Raw genomic sequence first — 8,299 nt, 5'->3', positions numbered from 1 at the left:
CTCTGAATTCCATCTCTATTTCTCTATTCAACTTAAATGGCTGAAATATTTATCCGAATCTTGTCTTGTTAATAATCTGATTAAAATAGAAGAGCTGCTGCTTCATTCCATCTCTATTTCGCTATTCCAGAAAAGTTCAGTTTGTCCTCTCATAATGAATATTCAACAAGGTAATAGAATCCAATAACAAAAAAATTTGAAACCAAATTGGTCCGATAGCACACAACTAACATCCTCTAACATCTAGAAGAGCTGTAATCCAGTGCAAGGCCCTTTTTACAGGTCCCAGAATGGGTGGATGGAGTTAGTCCTAAGTACTAACACCTACTAACAATTATATTTGATGTTGGACAAGATATTAAATATATTTGATTTGGAAGATATTTATTATGAGATGCATAGAGATATTTAAGAGCAATGTTGGGTATTTGTATTACAATTCCTTGCAAATAATTGAAACAACACAAATTGTAATACAATAGATTGAGTAGTAGAAACTAGGCTTGACCTTTGGCTGAAATGAGAAGACCAAAGCTTGAATTTGATGTAGAACTACACCCGCAATAACTTAAACAAGCTTGAGGTTAAATCACACTTGTGGTGCTGCATTTAAGGTAATTGATGCCTCCTACTGCCAAGGAGTGTTCTACACCACTACCCCAAGATAAAACAACCTCCAACTAGAAGATGAAGCAATCCTTCTAGTCCCTTGAAGGGGTCAAGAGCTTCAACACAACAACCCTCTAACACACTTAGAAGAAAAGAGAGAGAGAAAATAATACTCTTAGTGATTATGAAGTATGGGCATGAACATGTATCCAAAGATTATCTTACAGTGCAATTGTTTGGGTTTATATAGGCCTAAGACCAATCCTTGCACTCCCTTGGAATTCCCAAGAATAACCATCCACTTATGACCAAATTGAAGAATGAGATTTATGAACATGAATATGGACATGAATTAGAGGTTAATTCCAAATTCATGGTCATTCCCCACTAAGGGTCATGAATGGCCTTAAAATTTATTCATTCTCCACTCAGACCATAAAGGCCTTAAAACCCCATAAAGGATCACTCCCCACTAAGGACCATAAAGGCCTTAATACCCCATAAAGGGTGAGACATCACCTATGGCCATGAATTGAGAAATTAATCTCATTCAATATCCTTGACCCACCTTCTCACTCATGGGAGTGACCATGAATAGACTTTAGAGTACCCATAGGATATTACAACCTTTGGAATTCAACCATTACTTCTTTGATCACATGGGTCCCACATCATAACAAAGCAATCAAATTCGTTTTGAAACTTAAAGAAAAATAAAATATATATTAAATATATTTTAAATCTAACAATCCTCCACAAGTTTTAAAACAACACGAGACACACATGTTGTGACTGAATTAGGATACATCGTTGTAGGTGTCTTTCGAACTTGAACCTACACTAGGTCTAATGGACCGCGCTACAGAGTAGAGGTGGAGTCAAACTCCTTGAACCTTTTTTCATTGGTATAGCTGATCGTCCCATTAACCATATCCCATAGGTCGACTCTTGAGCTACCCATCATAAAATCACTTTGGATTTTTGAACCGGCCATGTCCCTTATCTTGAACTCGTGAATGTTTTAGAAAACTCGCCTATAAGTTCTCATCGGTAGCGACCACACCCCCTACATTCACTTAGGTTAGTCCCTGGTGTGCACCACAACTGGCACACCCCCATATTTTCTGGGATTAGACTAATTAAGAGCTTTACCGTTCAACATTTTTCTTTGTGGTAGTACTACTTCCACCATCTATAGCTTGGAATGAATATTAAACAAATACGGACACGGATTCGAAAATGGATTTTGGCTATTCATTTACACCCCTAGTTGCCAGAGGATAAGGTCCCAAATTCAGTTGATGTAGGATAATTCCCTATCAGTGTCCTTCCTTATGAATTGAATGGTGGAGTGGGAAGGTTCCCTAAACCAGTAGGACAAGTCTTTTTTCCTTTTTACCCTTGTTCTCATCAAAGAACTATTTATATGTAACCCTTTACTCAAATACTGACACTTTGCCCTACTTCTGCGGCTATAAGAAATGCTAAAAGAAAAAGTGCCAATTTGAGGGACTAGCAAATATTTCTCCTTCCTATACTTGCTTCCTAACTTGAGTAGGATAGAAGGGCAGATATAGATTAGAAATCCAAACTTAATTCTATCCCATTTTCCTACTTAAGTTCATTTCAATTTTGTATTTTAATTCTCTTATGGATAACTTTCATAAAAGAACATAATTTGCAGAATACTGGGACATCAAGGATTTGTAACAAGACAAAAATGATGCTTTTTTTTATTCAGAGTATCTTTCCCTTCTTTTTTACTACAATGAAGCTTCCACAAGCTGAATTTTGCCTTCACTAAGGTCCCTAACTAATACATTTGGACAGTTTTCGACTGCATATGCTCACATAGTTGCAACTTGAAATGTCTACCATTTTTCATTTATCTTTGATTGTCATTTTGTATATCATTTGTTGCTCAACCCTTTTTAACCACTAGGGAAAAACTTGCTTTTAAATAGTTTGTTGCTTTGTTAGAGTAATTAGTTTGTGTTTTACGTGTCTAAATTTTTTTCAAAAAGAAATTATCCAAGGAACCATTACGTAGAAGTCACAAGCAACAATTGTCTTATCCATGGAAGGTTCCTTGGCATACACACCTCAATGTAGCTATCCCCACCTCCGAACATCCCATCAAAGTGGATATAGATATCCCCAGCTCCGAACATCCCATCAAAGTGGATGACCTTTCCAGTATAGGTGATAAATCTGAATGCAGATGAACCATGTCATTGTGAATGCAGTACCTGATAATGGCAATTTATCTATATCCATGGGTGTAAATAATGGGAGGTGAAAACATGTAATTTCTTGTTTAAATAACAACATAATGCCATCAATTTCATAATATGAAAACAGCTCAAGGAGCTAAAGCATTAGATGCAAGATGTTTAATGAATCAAGAGCCATGCAACATGAACCAGTGTCTCTCGTAGAAATTTGATTTGGTCTGTTAATGAAGTAGGATTGTTGTGAAACCATTTTGCGCTGCTCTAGGTCTCCCTATTCATTCTGACATGAGCAGGAACTAGAATGAAGTAAAGCCTTTATGATAAGGATTAATTTATAAACAAGGATTTTATTGAAAAAACTGTGCACGAATAGAAGGCAAAATATATAGACTGAATTTAGATTAACAATTAAATCTAGTAAGGTCTGTGAAGCAAAGTCCATACCTTGGTGTAGAAACTGCTTCCTCTAAAAGGTCGACCTTGTAGGAAAGGTAGGAAACAATATGTATATCATACAGGAGCTCTAACACGGCGGACTATCCAAAGGGGGACACGGGTGGATAAATAATTTTTTAACATCTGCCCGCTCCTAGGGGGACTCGATACCGTGACCCTTGCCTGCTCTGATACCATGTAGTAAACCTAGGACCTGTAACCAGTAACTCTAGAGAGAAGAGAAGATGGAAATTGTAAATACTTGAAGTAATTAATTGATAGGTAAGCCCCTCTATTTATAATAGAGGGGAAATTACAAATAGACTAAACTAGGCGATGTGGGACTAAAACCCACATAGCCAATTGTATCTAATAACATAATAAATAAACTAACTCCAAAAGGATCAGAATACCCCCACGGTATTCTGGATTACATATTCCAACACTCCCCCTCAAGCTGGCTTATACAAATAAGTAAAGAAAGAAGATCCAGCTTGAACTAAAGAAAAAAAAACTCCAAATAATGCTAACACTCCCCCTCAAGTTGGCGCATACAAGGTACTAATGCCCAACTTGAACAAAATGAAAAAAAAATTAAGGTGCAGCAGAATCTAGCTTGACATATGAATGCAGCTCTCAAATAAACTTTCAAGAACTTGAAAAAATATATCTTTAAAACTGGGACAGACATGATCAGCAAATCGGGACTGAAATGTCTTCTAAAAAAAGCAGCTTTTAACGATCTTCAATAGCTATCCAGTGATGAATCTCAGATTGTCATAGTGACTTAGAATCTTGAAGTGAAATAACTAGAGCAGCAAGTAGTGAAAACAAACTGAATCAGGCAGCGGAAAAATACTGTATCAACCCAACTGAAAGTCTTCAAATAGGCAACAACCAAATATCTTCAATACTCTTCAATACTTCAATCTCTCCCTTACGGCAAACTCAACCCAATAACGAAGGATACCCAATGGCAATAGTGGAGAAAACTGATCTTCTATTTTTTGCACCAATGTTCTGGCAAGTTCTGCGTTCTGCAATGTCTGTAGGTGTACTTGGACATTACTTTGATTAACTTGCAAGCTACACCTTGGATTAATCTGCATGGGGTGTCTTTTGGGAAGGGCACTTGCCACTTGAGTAGCCAATCAAAGGGAGGGTGAGCTCATGACCCAGCAGCTTTGCATTGACTGGTCTCTCTTTATCCTTTTCCATATCAAACATTAATTGATATCAATTTTTTTAAGAACGAAGAATTTATTAATATTAAAAAAAGGAGAGAAAAATCCCAAAAATTTACAGAGTTAATGGAGCCTTTAACAACAAAAAATAGAAAAGACAAAAAAAAAAAAGGAAGAAGAAGAAGCTATATCACGCAAGCAAAGTCTACTAAAATCAAAAATGAAAATAAAAAGTCTACAAGTCATAATACAACACACAACACACAACACGCATATACACACAAATAGATCCTTAAGTAATAATCACGGATGGTCAACGTACAAGGCTCTTTTTTTGTTGAGAAGATTAGCTGATTTCAATTTTTTTTAGAACATAAGAATCTATCTATTAGAGTTAAAAAAATAAAAAGGAGAACAGAGGGCCAAAAAACTCAAAATTTTACAGAGTTAATGGAGTCTTTGACAACAAAAAACAGAAAAGGCAAAAAAGTAAAAGCAATACACACAACAACACACACACACAGATAGAGAGTATTGAAGCTCCTCTTGAGAGAAGATTCAACCTGTAATTAATGATTAGTTGCTTACATCTTCATGCATAAATTATAAAAAAAAAAAAATTAATGGGAAAAGTACTGATACAAAATTCAAGGTGATCTTTCTCCCATCTAAAACTTTTTAGAGCAAAAGGTCCCAAAAACTAGGTTATCAAATTTCACATCACCTAATAATGTGTTAATCATCAGGCATCCTTTTTTTTTGGTAAACTTAATCATCAAGCATCCACTTCACTGGAAATATTGAGGTAGGGGGCATGAATGAAAATTTAAAAAATGGAGCGGAATTCCTACACACCGACTGTAAGTGCTAGTTGCCAATTAGGCTAACGTTTGAATTTATTGGAAATGTTATCCACATCATAACCTAACCACATATTAAATTCCACGTTATCTTACTTTTGAATTTGTCATTGTAAAGCTATGAAAACTTGTATGACAAGATGAGAAGTCTATTTGAAAAAGAAAGATCACATGAATAAGCTCTATATGGTGGGCAGTACAATTGAGTGGACCGCCAAATTTGACATATAACATATCTAGGAGATTTACTACCTATGCAACAATGAGACTACCAAATCAACTTGTCCACATTGAAAAAATTGATTGTGTTGAAAAAAAAATCCCACATGTAAGAACATTTTTTCCTTTTAAAAGTGGATATGGCTTGCTAATATCCATAAAAAAATAAAAAAAAAAAGATGACATTGGTCAACTTAGTTTTGAATCATTTTTGTCTCAAAATTTTGAGATAGAAGAAGACCCTCATCGGATATTTGTATTTGACTTAGGAGTCCTAACAATATGAGAAGTGTGCTTATTAGTACTTTTAGCATGTTTTAAAGGCAAAAGTATCTATGGATTGACACACGTCTAGAGTTTCGTGACGAGCATGGCTAATTTTTCATGTGGAAGGGTGATTTGACAATTATGACCATCAGACAGATAGAAAATTGATTGGATTGACCATGTGTAAAATTTAGACCCAAATTAATCATTTAATAATGTGATTCCCTTCCATATATGTCCAAACATTCTCACGGTGGTCTAAACAACTTCTTTGTGGTCCTTAATTTAATGCTTTACTTTGCCATTTGGCAAAGTCACTTTTAGGTTAAAACTTGACATATGAGTAGGAAGCTTGAGGTTTACCCGTTCATAAAAGTTTCACCCTATTTAATTTTTCACATGCCAAAAATAGCATATCTTGGAAAACCAGACAATTTTAAATGCAAAAAAGTCAGATTCATTTGAAGACAGAGAGAGGTGTACCTTGAATAAATTTGTCATGTACAACGAAATCATACTGTGTCCTCAGGTTTATTTGATTTGACAAACATAGTTGTAATTTTGTGCACCCAGCATCCGTCAAGAATTTCTCTATTCGAGCAATATCAGTTAGGTCACAGCAGGGCACACCATTTAGTCCCAACCATTTCTTTAACTTTATCAGATCTGTTAATCTTTCCAAGGATATACACCCCCTAACATCCAAGTGTGTCAAAGATTCCAATTCATTACCAGCTTTAATCTCAATTAGCTTCTCGTAGTCTTGAGCTATTAGCTCCTTTAAGTTTTTCAAGTTTGACAGATCGGGTAATATTTCCAAGGACTCACACCCACTTATATCCAAATTCCATAGGGATTCCACTGTGTCAATACCCTGAATCTTTGTAGAATCGTACAGCTTTCAATCCTTAGACCATTCAACTTTTTTAATTTTGAAAGAGATCTGGTAATCTTTCCAAGGACTCGCAGCCACTAATAACCAAACACTCTTTTAAGTTTGGCAGACCAGATAATCTTTGAATGGATATCCTTTTATTTTCAATTTTTGCAAGGACTCCAATCTGTCATGGTCTGGAATTTTGGATATCTTCAGTAAATTTTCAATATCTAATTTCTACAACTCCTTCAACTTTGAAAGATCAGGTAATCTTTCCATCGAGTAGAACCCACTGATTCCTAAATACCTTCAGTTCTTCAGGGTTGAGATATCCTACGGTAACATTTTTAATGATGTGGCCTCACCAATTGATAATGCTTGTAAGTATTCCTAGTCCTCAAGGCGCTCAATCTCAGACAATTTAAGACACTGATTTCTAGTCCCCTCAGCCTTTTCAAAACTCACAGATATGCATGGTATTTTCCTTAATGATAGGCAATCCCTTATCTCCAACTCCTCCAGAGAATCCCCATCCCCTCGCCTTCAAAATTGGATAAGACTCGGTTCACAAGGAACTTTAAAGTCCTTAGATTTTTCGAAACTGTGAAGTGTGATTATTGTGGTCGCCCTCGTCACACACGGGAAACTTTGTTGGAAGCTCCATGGGTGTCCCAAGGGTGGGTGCAATCCCAAATAGAGTAGCACTCGTTCCCAGGCTCATCTCTCTGAAGCAACCGATTCTAGCCCTACTACTTCTACTACAACACCCTTCTCTCCAGATTAGATGGCTGCCATCCAAAAATTGGTGACACAACTTACCACTAGCTCATCATCTTCTCCTGTATCCAACCTTACCCAGTCAGGTAATTTTCATTTCTCTTCTACTAGTCCTTTATGGTTAATTGACTCTGGTGCTATTGACCACATGACTAGTAACTCTATGGTCTTTCGTACCTATTCTCCTTGCTCTGGCCGAGATAAGGTACGTGTTGCCGATGAGTCTATGTCCTCTATTTCGGGTAAAGGTTCAGTTTCTTGTTCTTCCAATCTCTCTCTTTCCTCTGTTTTACATGTCCCAAAATTGTGTGTAAATTTGTTATCCATTTATCATTTAACCAGTGAGTTGAATTGTTTTGCTCACTTTCTTCTACTCATTGCGTGTTTTAGGATCTGGTGACAGGCGCAACAATTGGGTATGGTTAGGTCCATGATAGTCTCTATTACTTGAAATCCACACCAACAGTACCACTCACTTCTTCAGCTCTCTATTCATTCTGATAGCGCTTTGACAAAGCTTCATCACTGGCACCGCCGTTTGGGACACCCTTCTTTTCACATTTTCTGTTCTATGTTTCCAGATTTAGTTAAGTTTACGGTTTGGATCAGTTACATTATGATGTGTGTGAATTTGCAAAACAAATTAGAAACTCTTATCCTATTAGTAATGTTAAAAGTGATGTTCCCGTTTCCATTATTCACCTGGGTTTACCTTTTACATAGTAAGTTTGATGCCTTTTCTTGCTTTCAATCTTCCCTGCCTTGCTTAGGAGTTAGGACTCAATTTAATGTTACTATTAGAGTTCTTCACAGTGATAATGGTGCTGAGTATATTGG

Source organism: Telopea speciosissima, chromosome 9, assembly GCF_018873765.1.
Source record: "Telopea speciosissima isolate NSW1024214 ecotype Mountain lineage chromosome 9, Tspe_v1, whole genome shotgun sequence".
Taxonomy (NCBI): domain Eukaryota; kingdom Viridiplantae; phylum Streptophyta; class Magnoliopsida; order Proteales; family Proteaceae; genus Telopea; species Telopea speciosissima.
This window is presented reverse-complemented; position numbering follows the sequence as displayed.